The sequence below is a fragment of the Bombus flavifrons genome, chromosome 1 (genome assembly GCF_040668555.2).
Source record: "Bombus flavifrons isolate JBK064 chromosome 1, iyBomFlav1_principal, whole genome shotgun sequence".
NCBI lineage: Eukaryota > Metazoa > Arthropoda > Insecta > Hymenoptera > Apidae > Bombus > Bombus flavifrons.
Window position 1 is genome coordinate 14,436,990 of NC_138442.1, and position 15,112 is coordinate 14,452,101.

At 45.2% G+C, this 15,112-nt stretch overlaps 1 protein-coding gene across 5 annotated transcripts in view; it reads right to left on the bottom strand.

The window, feature by feature from the left end:
* Positions 1 to 15,112, bottom strand: part of LOC138178104 (uncharacterized) — a 99,112-nt gene that overhangs the window by 56,953 nt on the left and 27,047 nt on the right. The window contains exon 1 of one of the 5 annotated variants that reach the window (XM_069109624.1): positions 1,721 to 1,802. The exons of the other annotated variants lie outside the window; for them this stretch is intronic. The gene's annotated coding sequence lies outside the window, so the exon portion shown is untranslated. Of the gene's footprint in view, positions 1 to 1,720; positions 1,803 to 15,112 lie in introns of those variants that run through there. 5 annotated transcript variants of the gene reach the window in all.

A 15,112-nucleotide genomic window follows, 5' to 3' on the forward strand; every position in this document is an offset into this window, starting at 1 on the left:
CTCGCTCGGTTCACTCTTCGCGCCGCCCGAGGATCTTCTCACCTCGATTATCGCCGATTTTTCTCTTCCTCGTTACCGACCAAACTGCTCTCTTTCTCCCTCTCTCTCTCTCTCTCTCTCTCTCTCTCTCTCGATTTACTCTTCTTTCCTCGTTTTTCCTCTTTCTTCCCCTCGTTTCTGTGGCTCGCGGAAACAACAGGCTTCGAGCTACGTTATTTTGACCGCGTGTTCAACCGTTACGAACGACGCGGACTGAAAGTTACCAGCTCGCGAACAGGAAACCGCCCTCCTCAATCGATCTTCTAGCGCTGCATTGCGACTACAATCACTGTTAGCCGCCAATCGACGCGCCATGCCAGCCATCGTGAAAACGATAATTTTGAGCGTTTACGCGCGTTCGCGGGAAAAGAAGGTGGTCACGAGGGCTACGCTACCGCCGCTTTACGACGCTTTTACGGCAGGAATTATCCGCGTCGGATTCCCGAAACTACGAACAAGCAGCAAGCTCGATGGACGGGCCTTTTGAACGAGATAGAGTTCTCGTTAAACCATGATCGGTAACCGACGAGTCGTTCTCTCGAGTGTATCCCCTCGAAGACAGTCTTCTGGTCCGCGTGTGTTTCTGCTCCTGGCAAAAGAGGATCGTCCTTCTTCCTTCTCCGGCATTGATAACGCTAATTAGGTTCGGAGACATAGCTCTCGCCCATAGGATCTGTTTCTTTTTCAGCGGCTTCAAGCGACTTAAGTGGAGTCGCGCGTAGCTTGTTCGCCTTGCGTCCTTTCCTTTTACGGCAGTTTTTAAGCGGTGTTTTCCACGAGAGGAAGCTTGTCGCTGCAATGGTGCGAGCGTGTTCTGCACGGGAATATGGCTCCATTGGAATTTGGTTCTTCTTGAGTTCGCTTAACAAGGCGATGACGATTATTTAATTTTTCGGCCACTTTGTTTATTATTCGACCAGAGGGAAATAGAACGTCTGTTTCTTTTAGAATGACGGAAAATTGGGAACAAAAGATTCGTCGGACGAAAGAGATGACATTTCTACAACCTTTCCCTGCATTCGGTTCTTGAAACGTATGCGGTAACAGTTTGGTTTCGGGTATTAAAAGTACAAAGTTTGGGGTATTAAATTGTAGTGTTTATAAGGGGACAGCTGCTCCCAATATTTTAACCGACGCCCAGCGTCCTTCCACATGGTCTCGGCCACGGGAGACTGACTAAAAAAGGGTTCGAGAGTTCACGTTTGTATAAACACCGAGACGACGAAACGGTCCTCTATGTACGACTCGAACTTAGTTGCGTATTTAAATATATTCTTCGCTGTGTAATTTAAAAGCAATCTAACAGGCTCCATGTAAACAATTAATCTCGATGATTTACGAACAGAATTGCCCTCTGTCCAATGGCTTATGAGGTGAAAAACTAGTTCTAGTAACGTGTATATACGGTACAAGATATACAATTAGTCTAGTTTATACCAGGTTAGACCCGAAGAATCAACCTTGATGGATCCCTTTCGATAAATTGTAAGAATCACCTTCCAGCTCCTCTTTCCGATCAATTACGAGGTCGAGACTGAAGAACAGCCTCTGAATGTTTGCTCACTCCAGTAGGATCGAGGAAGAGAGCAAAAGGGTGATCGAGGAAGGAGCAAGAATGATGGCGAACAGAGGAAAGCGGCATAGAGGCTAAATACAGGTTCGAAAAGGAGAAACGAATTACCTACGAATCGGCTCCGCATCCCCTTTTTATTCTTTCTTCTGTGGACCAGCCAAGAGCGGTTCCTTTCATCCTCTTCTTCCACCTCGCTTGGGAAAACGACTACGGGTCCTTTCGCCCAAAGCGACCACCTCTTATTCTCCCCCACTACTAGCGTCCGTTCGTCTCCTCTTTCTCTCTCCACCTCGCTACCGACTCTCATCTCCTCTCTTCTCTTCCTCTCGTCCCTCCGGCCCTCGAACGTCTCCATTAGAAGCCGTCGCGCCTTCGGGCCTCGCGGTCTCCTAATTTGCCTACCGATCCGCACGATTTCGCTGCGGGTAGCACACGAGAGAGCAACCATACCACCAATCCAGGAGAGAGCGCGCTGCCGCGCCGTTGCACCGAGCAATTTATTTTTTGAATCTCTAGCGTGTTCGGTGCGTTTCGTGCTCGGTGAGGCTGCTTTTGTCGGAGCTTGCTGCCTCTCTCTGCCGTTCCCCCGAGCGAGCTGCTCCGGACGCCAGAGGCCCACCACCTATTCATCTCTCTCGTTAACCACCGGACATCTTCATCGGGGATCAATGGGTCTCCCTGGATGTCTCAATAATCCGGGCCGCGAATTACACGATCGGCCTATGTCCATTCCGTCCACCCGTCATTTAAGGTTACCGAGCGCGCGCGTTCTCGCGTGATTCCGTGATCACCACCAGCACGCCGGATCGTTCTACTGCCCCCCTTTTTTCCCTCTTCCCTCCTTTCCATCGTCACGATCCACGCGTAAAAACACCCTTTGTCCGACGCGGTCACTTTTTCGATGTATAATTATTTCAAATATGTGGCGCGTTTTTTGCCTCACGGGGCAATTAAGTTTCGGCCGCCGGAGTTTAGACGCGTCTCTCCCTTGGCTTCCAGCTTCTAACAATAAGGTGAAAGCGTTCCGAGGAAGGAGGACCATCTGCGTGGAGGAGGTGATCGCTTTGATTAAGCCATCGATGAAATTACTCTACTTCGCCAAAACTTATAAAAAGCAAACTTATAAAAAGCGAACTTATAAGAAGTAAATTAATATTATACACGGCAGCTTGCTTCACTAATATTTGAACACTTAATTTCAACCCTCTTCGTCAAACGGTTATTTCTCGCAACCAATCGTTCCCCTTTTAGATTAAAACCAAATCGATACGCGTTCGTAGAAAATTACGGGATTCGTGTCGACCCTATCGCTGCGAGCGCGTGTGTTCCAGCTGACGGTCGCCTATCACCTGGCCGACGATTTCACCGACCCCCGAGGATAAACGCGCGTGAAAATCGGTAATCGACCGGTCGTGGAAAGCTCGCTGCTGTCCCATATCGCTGCTTCCCGACCAAATAATTCGCGTGATTCGTCTCGCAGCCGGCCACTGGTACCATATCTTTTTCTCTCTCTTTCTCGAAAGACGAGGGCAATTCCCCTCCGATACTCGTGCAACTTTCCAGCAAATAACAGCGTTTGGTGGTAGCCTTGACTGCTACGTGTACGCGAGCGCGTGATCATCGACGATCGAGGGAATCGAGGCTCCAATGATCGTCGCAAAACGTGGCATAAATCATGATTAAACGAGAGTTTCATGTGTGCACGATTCACAGCTGGCGTGTTAGTCGGAATAATTAGATTACGAGGATTGTTGGGCTGTGGAGATGCTGGAGTTTCGGTAATATCAGTTTTTCATACTGTAATAAAATGACAAATACTATTAACAATTGACGTATGTATGATGACATTTAAGACGTGAAATGTATAATGCTATACTCGACGATTGCAACATTGTTAAAGAGGTAAATAGGGATAGATCGATGTTATATTAATTTTAGAATGGTCGATTGAATAATAAATGTTTTGTTCGAAGTAATGCATATGTCGTATTAATTGTGATAGAGTAATATACGATCTTTCTAACGTCCAAGTGATTGATAGTAGTCGCAAAAACGTGAACACGAAGTATAATAATGTACTTAAACGTAACTAATGATGATCGACCGTGGATAAGTATAATATTCGGAGAGCGAATGCGATTCAGTGACTCGTAATAGCGGAACGAAACATCCGTTTGCATTAATACGAATGCGCTACGCTGAATTGAAAAGGTAATTTTTCTACTCGAGGCTTTAATATTCCACGATCGGTGGATCTGAAAATGAGAACATAAAGCGGGCACGTCTAATCGAGTCCGTCGCGTTTCCCGGCTACTCAAAGCGTCGGCCACCATTAACGAAACTCATTAATAGAGTTTATTACCCTCGTACCGAGGCTGTTGCTATTTAACGTCATCATAAACTGCGGTTACAACGCTCGAGCCTCGACTTATGCGTTCGTACGCGCTTCTAACGTATCGATCTCGTTCGATCGGTCCGTCACAGGCGTCTTCTTCTCCTTGAACTTGACGTAGCCTTGACTCGAGACTAAGCGTGGGCGTCACAGTCGGGGAGCCTTCGTTTTTTATCGTATCTTCTGTCCCTTCCCTCGCATCTTTCCCTTTGTCTCACCTAAGCTGCTGCGCGTTAAAGTCACGGTCCGATATTTAAGTCCTCCACATGCTATTTAGTCCTCCATCCGCTCTTTACTAAGATTCACGGCAACTACCGTGGATCCTCGTATAATACGGATTCGTACAAAATTGCGACGATATTCACAGAACGTGATAAAAGCAGCTGTTCGACGTATTTTTGACAGTTCCATGTGTAGATGCGAGTCAAAGAACGAGGATCCACAGAAATTGCAGATTTCTTCGCTATAAAATAAAAAATTGGAGAACAAAATATAGAACTGGCGATTTACGTTGGAGTTAAATGGTAGCAAGAGGAATACTATTCGCGAATACTACCAAGCAAAAGCGTCGAAGCCGAGATGTATCGCGGGAGGAGCTTGGAAAGGCCGCGATTTTCCCTCGCGCGAGCGATTAGCCACAGCGCAATCTGTCCGCTCGTTGGTTCTTCCTTATGCCAGGTCTGCTGCAGTTAGACGCTTGGCTAGCTCGCACTTAAGTCGAGTTAGGCGTTAGTTAAGTCAGGCCAACGGCTATTCACGAGAGCATAGCATAGCGAAACGGGTATACTCTCGCGTGGAAAGGAATGTCTGGTCCGCTTTTCTCTTTCCTCCTGATTGATGCCGGCAGCGCTACGTTCTTTGCCCCTTTGTCTACGATGTACTTACTAGGGGAAAACGCGGTACCGCGAGCCGGTGCACCGCTTAACACGCGGGATATTTATACATCATCGTACTCGTAAAGCGTTTCGTGAAGTGCTGTGCATCGCCGGTGTCGGCCCTCTTCAACGACATTCTCTCCTTGGAAACGATTCGCGTTCCTGTTGCTGCTCCGGTGTTCCACCGGGGAAGTCCGTTTCTAAATTAACACGTTGGAATCCGAAGGATCTGGTAAACGCGCGATGTTCTTCCGTCAATTTCAAGTGGATAATTTGCGGCTAAAGTGTGCTTAGTTAGAAGAAACGGGTTAGAGGATTTGTTGGAAGAAGCAGACCACCTGAGAGTAATTTTCGGTAGAAAAAGAAAAAGGTCGTAGTTGAGCAGAGTATGTGTTTAACGAGGGAATCTTCGTGATATGATTCTTTCGTGTAATAATCCATAACGTAACATCCTAAATGATTCTCCTTGTTATTTATAGAATAACGATTGCGTAAAGTTGCTAGCAAACTTGTAATTACTATATACCATTGGGAATGGTAAAATTGACAGAACGCATGGAGAACATAGAACCGTAGGTGGCTGAGAGAACTTAATGGCTTTTTAACGAACAGCTCCGTTTACTCTATTCACGACTCGCGTACCGCTCCTGTTCCGCTCGCTTCGTGGAATATTTATCATAATCATCAGCATTCGTTAGACCGACCGCGATGACGATTTAATTAAATTCGTACAAAAACTACGTCGAGGGGCCGAGCCAAAAAAGTTCTGTCTCGCTGCACGTCCGGTTGCGGAGGCGTGAAAACGTTATTACACCGAGACCTTTCTTTACAAAATGCAACCTCTAATCTATGTTGGACTGTGATGGAAGAAAAAGGAAAAGAAAATTACAAAATGAGAGCGATTCAGCAGTTTAGATGTTATTCATAAAGTTCACATTACGATAATATCAGGAAAATGTGTAGTTTTGTATCGTAATAATCAATTTAGATATCATTTGCAGAACATCCACGGGCTCTTCATACTGGAGAAAAACCTAGCTAAATTTAGATCAATGTAGTCAGTATCCTTCTAGAAAAAGGTATACAAAGATGAACGAAGTTTGCTACGAGCAAAAGATACACACGCCCACGCGCTTCGTCGAACGATCGTCTGAGAATCCTCGCACGCATACTATTCAGCGGATAGCGTTTAACGTGGGAAGTTATGATATTTAAAGAGAGCGGCAGCTCTCGAATAGTTAACGGAAAACAATGCGTTTCTATTTCACGCAGTCCTGCGTTCACCGGTATGGAATTTCCGCGATGTTTCGATCGATACGTATTCGTACCGGCGCACGGCAGATGATGCATATCAAACGGAGTGAAACCGGGCCTCCTTCGCAGACCGGTAACAATGCGTTAATGTCTCGACGCTGATCTGATTACGGGGATTTACGTTGGACATCGTCATTTCACAAAGAACTCGTGTCGCAACCGAGCCAAGGGAAGATTTTTATCATTTTTCTCGTACCACCTGAACCAAACCAGAAACGCACCGCCTCTTATACTGCATCGTGTACTTACGTGTTTCGAGCATTTCGAATTGCAGGATCGTACTTCCACGTACCTAATCACCGGTATCAAAATTCTTGCAACACTGTACACGTTGAATACAGGTTGATTTGCACAAGCCCGTCATTAGAGACTCGCTTTTGACGGGCTGATTATAAGCACTTCCCGTGACCACGATATTACTTCGGGCTTTTTCGTGTTAAGCAACCAAATGGATGCTCGATCTTCGAATTTCCTGTACTCGGCTGTGGGTGTGCAATTAAGGAAACAGTCGGTATTATTACTCCAAAGAACGAGGGTTACTCATATTTCTTGAGCTTTTCTGTAAAAATGCAGCGCGTTGCATACTCGATTATAATGAGACTATAAACGAGCCAGCGGAACCATTTGTAAGGCTCGTTCTTAGTGTTATGTAACCGAAACGAAGTGTGTGAAAACTCTGACGAATGATGTAGTCATCTGTTAGGCACGGACATATAGGAGAAAGTTCAATTACTCACGTTATACTAAACTAACAATTCGAATCTTGAATATTCTTACACTAACCACTCCAGATATATTTCACTATTATCTCTTCAAACCTACGTACGACTTTAAACCGACGTCAATTTCCTGTACCATATTTCATCGCACTACTTTGCATTCTTTCACGAACCTTGCTTTCGAGTTCTTCGAACATAAAACACTGGCAACGTCAAGGCAAGAAAACCGCAGCAATTTCGTCGACAACAATGACACGCGTCCTCGACCCCATTGAATACAACGTACGACAATCCCCAAACATACCAATCGCGTTGAATCGCGAACATACCAACGCCTGGATTCTTGGATTCCATCTCTTGGCCCCGACGATTAACAATTATAATTATTCCGGCGGAATTATACAAGGAACATCGTTGAACGATTCCACGACTCGCGTCCTCTCGGCGCGAGAGCTGTTCGCGCGAGCGAACGGTTGCAGCCAATTTGCGTACTTCTATAAATGCAGGTACCGGTGGCGTGTACCGGCGTTCGAGCGGTCAGTAAATGTTCCTAGGCGTCCAATACCGGCTGTATTCCGTACGATACATAATGCATGAGCCGGTACGCGGTGTGTTTCTTCCTCCTACTCTTCCTTCCTCCGGATCTCGCACGGTCTGGCCGCTCGTCAGCGCGAACATCAGATTCGCTAATTAAGAAGCCGCTGAATTTATCTAGCGACGATTAAATCCTATGAGCGTTCCAGCTGGCCATCGAATTGTCCTCGTGTACGTCGTTTGTTGCCAGCAGTTTCTTCTCCTCTTATCGCGTCCGTTTCACCTCGTTTAGCCACGACGAAAGCAGCGGAAAACACTCGTCACCCATAGCCGGGGTCGCGTTAAGGGTATGATTAACGCGCGAGGTATAATCTTCTCGGTAATAAGGTGTCGAGCCACTGAATCGACGAGTTTTTCGCGAATAATTGAAGTTTAAGTTTAACGATCCTTTCTCCTCGCGTAACGATGCGATCCTAGTGGCATCGTTTTTAGACTTGAAGTTCATTACCTTGCAAGCGAATTATTATTCCCTTCTGTAACTATTTCACATTAAAATACTGCGCGGCCAAGCGATATAAAATCAGAAAACCAACAAAAGTCTTACGTACGAAAAGTTTTGCAATGTTTTAGAATACACTGTTTCGTATCAGATACTTTAACGATGGAAGAGAAAGATCGCAAACGAAAGCAAAGACTTTGAAATCCTGTACGCTTAATCTTCTGCTCCGTGATATCGAGGAAATTAAAAGAAAAGCAATTAAAGAGTGGTAGTCGGGGAGAAAAAACGGAACAAGCTCCACGAGCTCGTCGACATACAGGTCGCGAGGCGTTCCAAATGTCTCAACGCCGTTTGACGATGATAAAGTGCAGATAATAACGCGACTAAGTAATCGCATGGTCGCGTCGGCCTGATTCGCCAAAGCCGCGCGACTCTGTCCCCAGCGCGAAGAAGATAAATTTCTCGACACTGCTAATGGCGTTTCTTGCTTGCGAATTCATCTTATAAGGGCGTTCTGTGCCGGCGATGATCTGGGTGTTATAAGCCATCAGCGCCGCGGAAAGAAATGCTCCCTCCGCCGCGCCGATGCATAAATATGCATGCATCCGCCGATGGATCTTGTAACCCTGCCTTCTCCTGGTTTTTGTTAATACCATCTCAAAAATGTAGTCGTTCCTCGTTTCTCCGTAGCAAAATACCAGCCGTCGTTACCGATATATCACCGGTTATGACGCGACACGCTAATAAATTAGCCAGCCCCACTGTTGTTGTCGAAAACCCGTACTACACATACCGTACGACTTATGGTATTCTGTTGCACCGAGTTGCAACTCTCTGCATACATAGAGATCTGATAAAGTGGACTGTATCGAAATCTTCTGTCGTAAGGGCCGGAGATTAATTTTTACGAGGAATTTAAAAACCTGGTACCTTAATTAATCGAGATGGTAATCTGTTTTCTGTGCAACGAGCCGAGTCAGGAATAAACAGATGCACGTGATGGCCGGATTTACGGCATATTATATCATGAAGCGTAGTATGTAGAGAAATATTATTAGAATAGCTACGTTAAATTTTCTGAATAAAAATGATAAAGACGATACGTACGTTCTATGTATTTCCAGCTTTTCTAAAATTTTTCGTTACAAAAGAAAAAGTTTCAAATAGCTGCATGATGTCGATTTGTCAGCTTTCAATGGCACCCTTTGCGATATGCAAATGGCGGTGCAGTTTCTGTGGTGAAACGTGGTCTGTACGAGGGTGCACCGATACACGTCGCTAGTAACTATACGTTCTTCTTGGTCGGTCGGGGTCAACAGGGCACGCTATCGCGCGAATCCGTGCACATCGGTCCAAGAATTTCCAGAGAAGCTTCGTATGCATATGCATGCGGCGGCTGCGTATACGGTAAACACCGGTAGACGTAGGATAGGAAATAACTGCCAATTAGCGCGAGTCCCTAACGGAGGAAACCTGAGCGCAAGCCGCCTCCGCTTAGCGCTGACTCACTTTTCATTGCGCGGTTCTTGCGTTGATGCGCGCAACCCTAACCGTACGATTGGGCGTTTCCCAGGATCAAAGAACAGAAAAGTAAATATCTCGATTCTGAAGAATTTTGTTATTATCAGGATTCCATAGTTCTATAGCGGGAATTTGTGGATATGAGGATTGTGGAATGTGGAGAGTGCCTGATTAGCCGATGGAATTTTGGTGATGCCGTGGCAATCTAGCTTTTATTGAGAAAGTCGTTTCTAATCGCTACTGCCGGTGGCATTATGCATCTTTTCTATATTTTCAAGAATCCATATAATGAAAAAGGATCCATTATTTCCATTACTCGAACAAACACGAATAAACGATTGGATTTCATAATGGGTTAAATATCCGTCCGCCAATATTTAAGCCCACCTTCGACAAATATGGTCGATCGGTTATTATCTCACTGAAAAACGTTTACGTCACTCAACCCTCGATGGGAAGTAACGCAGCTGTCTCGAATGGCATCGAAAAAGCGTCCAGGGAAACTTCGTCGTCGTGTCACCATCGGCGCATGGACACGCGCGGCTGCCTTGCGGGGAACGCGGCAGATGCGTAGAGAATTCGTCTGATTGAGGGTGATACTATAACGAACCAAGGCCTCCAGGTTCGTGATTCAGGATGATAAAATTGAGCACGGGGAGGGCATATGGTGCTTCGCGGTGTTCGCGTGATCCTCTCGCATTTTTCTTCCATCGGTTGCATTATATTGAGCTCTCGTTTATTTTTAATCACTGACGTGTATGTAATTTGTGTCGCGATTAATCGGAAGCCAGTTCGATTTCCTGGGTAATTAAATTCGAATACGATAATTAACCCCGTGCAGAACTGTATAGAATACATTTATGCTTGTACAAGGGCTATATGCTCCGACAAGGGTCAACGTAATTTCGTTCGTGCTCGAAACGAAACGTTGATTTGGAGCAGAACCCACTGTAATTAGTAGAAACCATCGATTCAAACTGAATTTCGTGTTCCTTAACCCGCGTAGATTGTGTTTTTCGTCTGCGATTCAGTGAAAGTCACTTTACCACCGTTGATTCCTTTGGAATCATTCAAAGATCCGGTTCTTACTGTAATCCAGGCTAAAGAATGAACACTAGTAAACACAGAAACGGGTCTACGTAGTTGCACCGGTTATGCTATGAAACCGGATAAATTATTTATGAATGTCATTCCGGTTCCGAACTTTATGAAACACCCTTCCTAGGTATTCTCGGCCTGTGTTTCTTTTCCTTCCCCTGCTCTGGTTAAACTTTAAAGCTCGCTTTCACCAGAATTGTCGATAAAAGACTAACCTCCTCACCCCTACGAGAATTGCATTATGCTCAGTCATCATCATCCACGTGTTTCTTCCCACGCTATAATCTCGCACCCCAACGCAACGCCAATATAAAGCACCGCGTTTCCACTCGAAGAACACATAACCAGCCACGTGTACAGTATGTAGATAATGACGTTTCTGAAGGCACATGGCGACAGAGAGATTTATCCGGTGAGAATACCGGTGACACTGTTTCCTGTGGCTCCACCCCTTTGGCGACAGGGTCTGGTGAATTCTGAATGCGATCGCGACTTGCAATGGTTGTGGACGAGACATTGAGAAAAAAAAGACAGCAACGTGTAGAGCGTAGAGGAAACAAAATCGGCCAGATTCGGATCAGAATTCAGGGAGCATTGAGGGTGTCGCTGCCGCCACCACAGGCTTCGCAAGATTTACGAATTCGCGTTAGATCTCTGGCCGAATGCTCGAGCATTCGAGAGTAGATAATCGATGCGGTGTCAGACGGTGCCGTTTTCGTGAACAAAGCTTCGAAATTATGCGGAGCGTGAGGGGAATACGCACGAAAAAGGAATACATCCTGAGATCATTGTTCATGGTACATATTTGGAACGATAAAATTCCCGAAGATCGAAAGTTATGATAAATCCACTTTTGTCAATTTCCCGACTTTTACGCTACTTACAAAGCACATATTTAATAAAACGCAAAGATAGCGTTGAAACGCGATTGGTTGGCAATACACTGAATTTTATAAAAGACTTATAAAAGAAGAAAATATGACTTGTATTTTTTAAAGTCACTGTCACTTTCTTGGTAATGAACAGTAAACGCTTCTCGCGTTGGGCCAGAACGAAAATTCCCAGGCGAGAAGGCGGGATAATGAATAACTCGCGAAACTACGCGCTGTCGCTGCGTTAAGAACGAACGAACGAACAGACGCGTCGGATCTGGTCGATAAATTTCCGTTCGTACGTAAAATAATCGCTGTGATATACGAGCCGCGATATTCGTAATTTCGCGACGGTAATTTACTGATAGTTGTATTTTCATAAAAGCTACTCGCGGACAGGCGAAATATTGCGCACGCCTCAGCCCGCCGCGATATAAATGCTCCGGTAGAAATCCGTTTGTATGTTTGATCGAGCCAAGCTGCATAAGCAGGTAGGTCAGTCGGAACCTGGTGAAAATTGCTACAAACGCATCCCCGAGGGTAGTCATCAGCTTCTTCTTGCGAGCTTTGGGACTCGGAAAAACTGTGTTGCCAGTCGTGACGCACGCGCTTGAATCGCGATCATGCGTTTCTCTGAAACTAATGTCTCAATTCATGGAAACATTATACGCGAATTACCTCTGCGGGAATGAGCAGAGATCATTGTGGGCTGTCGCGTCATTATACGTGCCATTTGCAAGTTTATCTTTTAAACGCGCGGTGTGCTTTTTCATCCGATAGTCTATCATCATTACTTTCCCGCGAGGAAAGTTTCTCTGTACGTATCTTACGAGGATGAGAGGTTTTGATCGAGCTTGAGTTGTTAAAACACAGATGAAATTAAGTTGGAAGGATTGTAAAAGGGTAATTACACCGTTGGAAATAAATTGTCAAACAAGCTGACGTTTAATTCTCTTATTTGCACGGTGGTTTGCAAAAGTATTTGAACGTTCATGTTCGTTATTTCTAGCGAGTGGAATGTAGATATTACATTGAAGTTATTGAACCGAGTAAGCAGAAAATAATTCTATTATATGCTTCAAAGCACGAACCATCGCGTCGATGGATTAAAAAGATACTCGATGAACTTTTGAAGCGTTAGAGAATCGGAACAAAATTGGAGGCCATTTCTCTTCGTTATTCACGTAGCACGGAAGTCAACGAAGTGTAAAAAATTAGAATTACCGCAGCAATTTCACTACTGAATGGAATTGCCTCTGTCCGTTACCATAGACTATAATTATACGCTACTTCGTCCTAATAAAAGTAATTCGGTTGCGCCGGAGGAGTCGAGCCGAAAGCGAAAAAAGTCTGGAGCTGGGGGGTGTGTCGCTACCTCCTGTTAAAAGCCGGTGTTTAAAATGGCGAAATTATATAGAAGAGCTGCGTGGTGTGTAAAAGCCGCGAGTGGTCGATTGCTGTCGCGAACAGAGGATTCGTTTCACTTCGATATATCGTGATTAATATCTGTAAAACAGCGTCATTACCAGCGATGGTAGAATGGACGGTGTCATTCGCGGAGTTCGCCTGCTTCGAAGCGGTCAACACGTACGACTGCAATTTCCAGCGGGTGAGCAAAGTCGTCGTTCTTGCAATTTCATGGCGTGTTAGAGCCGATCGTGGCCCACGGCCATCGAATATTTCACTGTGTATATACACCGTATCGGTACACGAGCGTGTACGAGAGAAAATTCGAAACGATCGCCGGACGAGAAACCGCCATTAAGCGACCGCGGTTTCCGCTAATCGAGTCGTTTCTCCCTTGTAACGTGGGAGGTTCGGTACACGTCGCGCGATTCGCAAAGCCTCAGATCTCGGACAGCCTGTAACGATGTTTGTGCAAGATGATTTACGGAGATCGAGGTGTATTTTCTCCGGTACCGCTCTAAACAATGAGCTTTCAAATCTTATCTGGCCATTGTGCGTGTATTTTATTACGGCGATTCGGCTGAAATCGTCGGGAGGAGGAGCGCCGGGTTAAGTGCAAGCTTGCAACCTTTGCAAGGTGAGTCTTAATTATACGTTATGACTATGTGCAAATGCACGGCGGAAAGGAAGAATGAAATATCATGCGAGACGAGATTTATGGGAAATTTTAAGGTACTATGTGAACCGTATCTCGTGAACAATGATTCGTTGTTCTTAGGTAACGAATGTTCTTCGTACGAGACTCCATTACCAGTTACCAATTTTAACACCTATCTCTTATTACGCCGAGATTCACGCAATAGAATTTGAGAAAGTGTAACTTTTTTAGTCTCAATTGTTTTAACATCTGTAACTTACAGTGTTTAAATTTAAAATAAAAACCAATTTATCAGGATCTTCTTGCGCATAATTGAACTAATATTATTAGCGAAAATATTGTGCAAAAGGTTCTAGAAATAAAATTGTACCTATCCTACGCGGAATTACGAACTCACTTTCATAGGTTATAAATTTTACGATAGAAAAGGAGTTCCTCCCACGGTGAAATTGTATCGCTGAAAGAAAATGAGATCATAGAAAACACGATCGCGCGTTATCAAGCAGAAATTCCGAAAGGAAGAGTGTATAAAGAGGGTTCGGCTCGAAGCGGCGTTGTTTCACGGGGGGTAACGATTCTCGAGATCTCATTTACAGTACAAATTAGTCGTAGGCCGGTCCTTGGTCCTTAATGGTTGGCCGGCACGCAAAGAGGCTAGCTTTAATGAAGACCGCGCTTTGTCCGTGACGAAGTGCTGCGCGGTGTGACGCGGCTCGCAGCCGATCCGCTCGCGTCGCACCGAGCCGCGCGGCCGTATTTCGCTCGAACGTCCGCTGAATGCGAGTTAAACGAAGATTTATGCCGTGCCGTGTAAATATAAACAACAATATGCAATCCCCGTCTTATTGTCCCGCGCGAACGAGCCGCGCAAGCCGACCAATGCGAACTATGCTTTCACGCATGCTCTCGCGTCGCGAGCCTTTCTACCGAGCTAATTGACTGAACACCCAGAGACACCGGATAGTGACTGCTTTTGTATCGTGTGTTCTTCGCTTTCGAAATTCGTCCAAATCAAGTACATAACGTATTTCGGCAATGGGAATTACAATTAGAAGCTTGTAGTTCTCGACAATGTTCGTTTAATATGCAATGATTGTGGGAGGTCAAAAAGCTGAAGTTGAACGCAGCTTCCGAAATGCCTTTCTATTGAGCGATTTTGGAAGACTTTGAAATAGAACTTGAAGATCATTTACTAGGTGTAAATCTAAAACTCTAAAAGAAATTGTACTCGCAAAATCCTAACAAAAAAAAAAAAAAAAAAAGAACGAAGCAAAGACTATTTATCATAATTCAAGGAACGAATCAAGAATTGCTACATCATCGAAACAATTCCTCCGATCTTCGCTGTGGTCATAATGTGTGTCAGTCCTTCATCCTGTTCTTGGTTCATCATACTCGATGCGATCCGTTTCTCCTAACTATCCTCGGCAACGACGAACAAGATAGACCGCGAAGGGAATGAAAAATGGAGACACGCGGTGTATTTCGTCAGCGAGAGAGAGCGTAGTTCGTCTCGCCGGCGAAATTTCAGCGAGCGCGTAATGCGCGCGCCTATTAAATGAACCGGTTTTAATGAATTTGCTTGTCCGCGGCGTACGCGAGCCGGTGCGG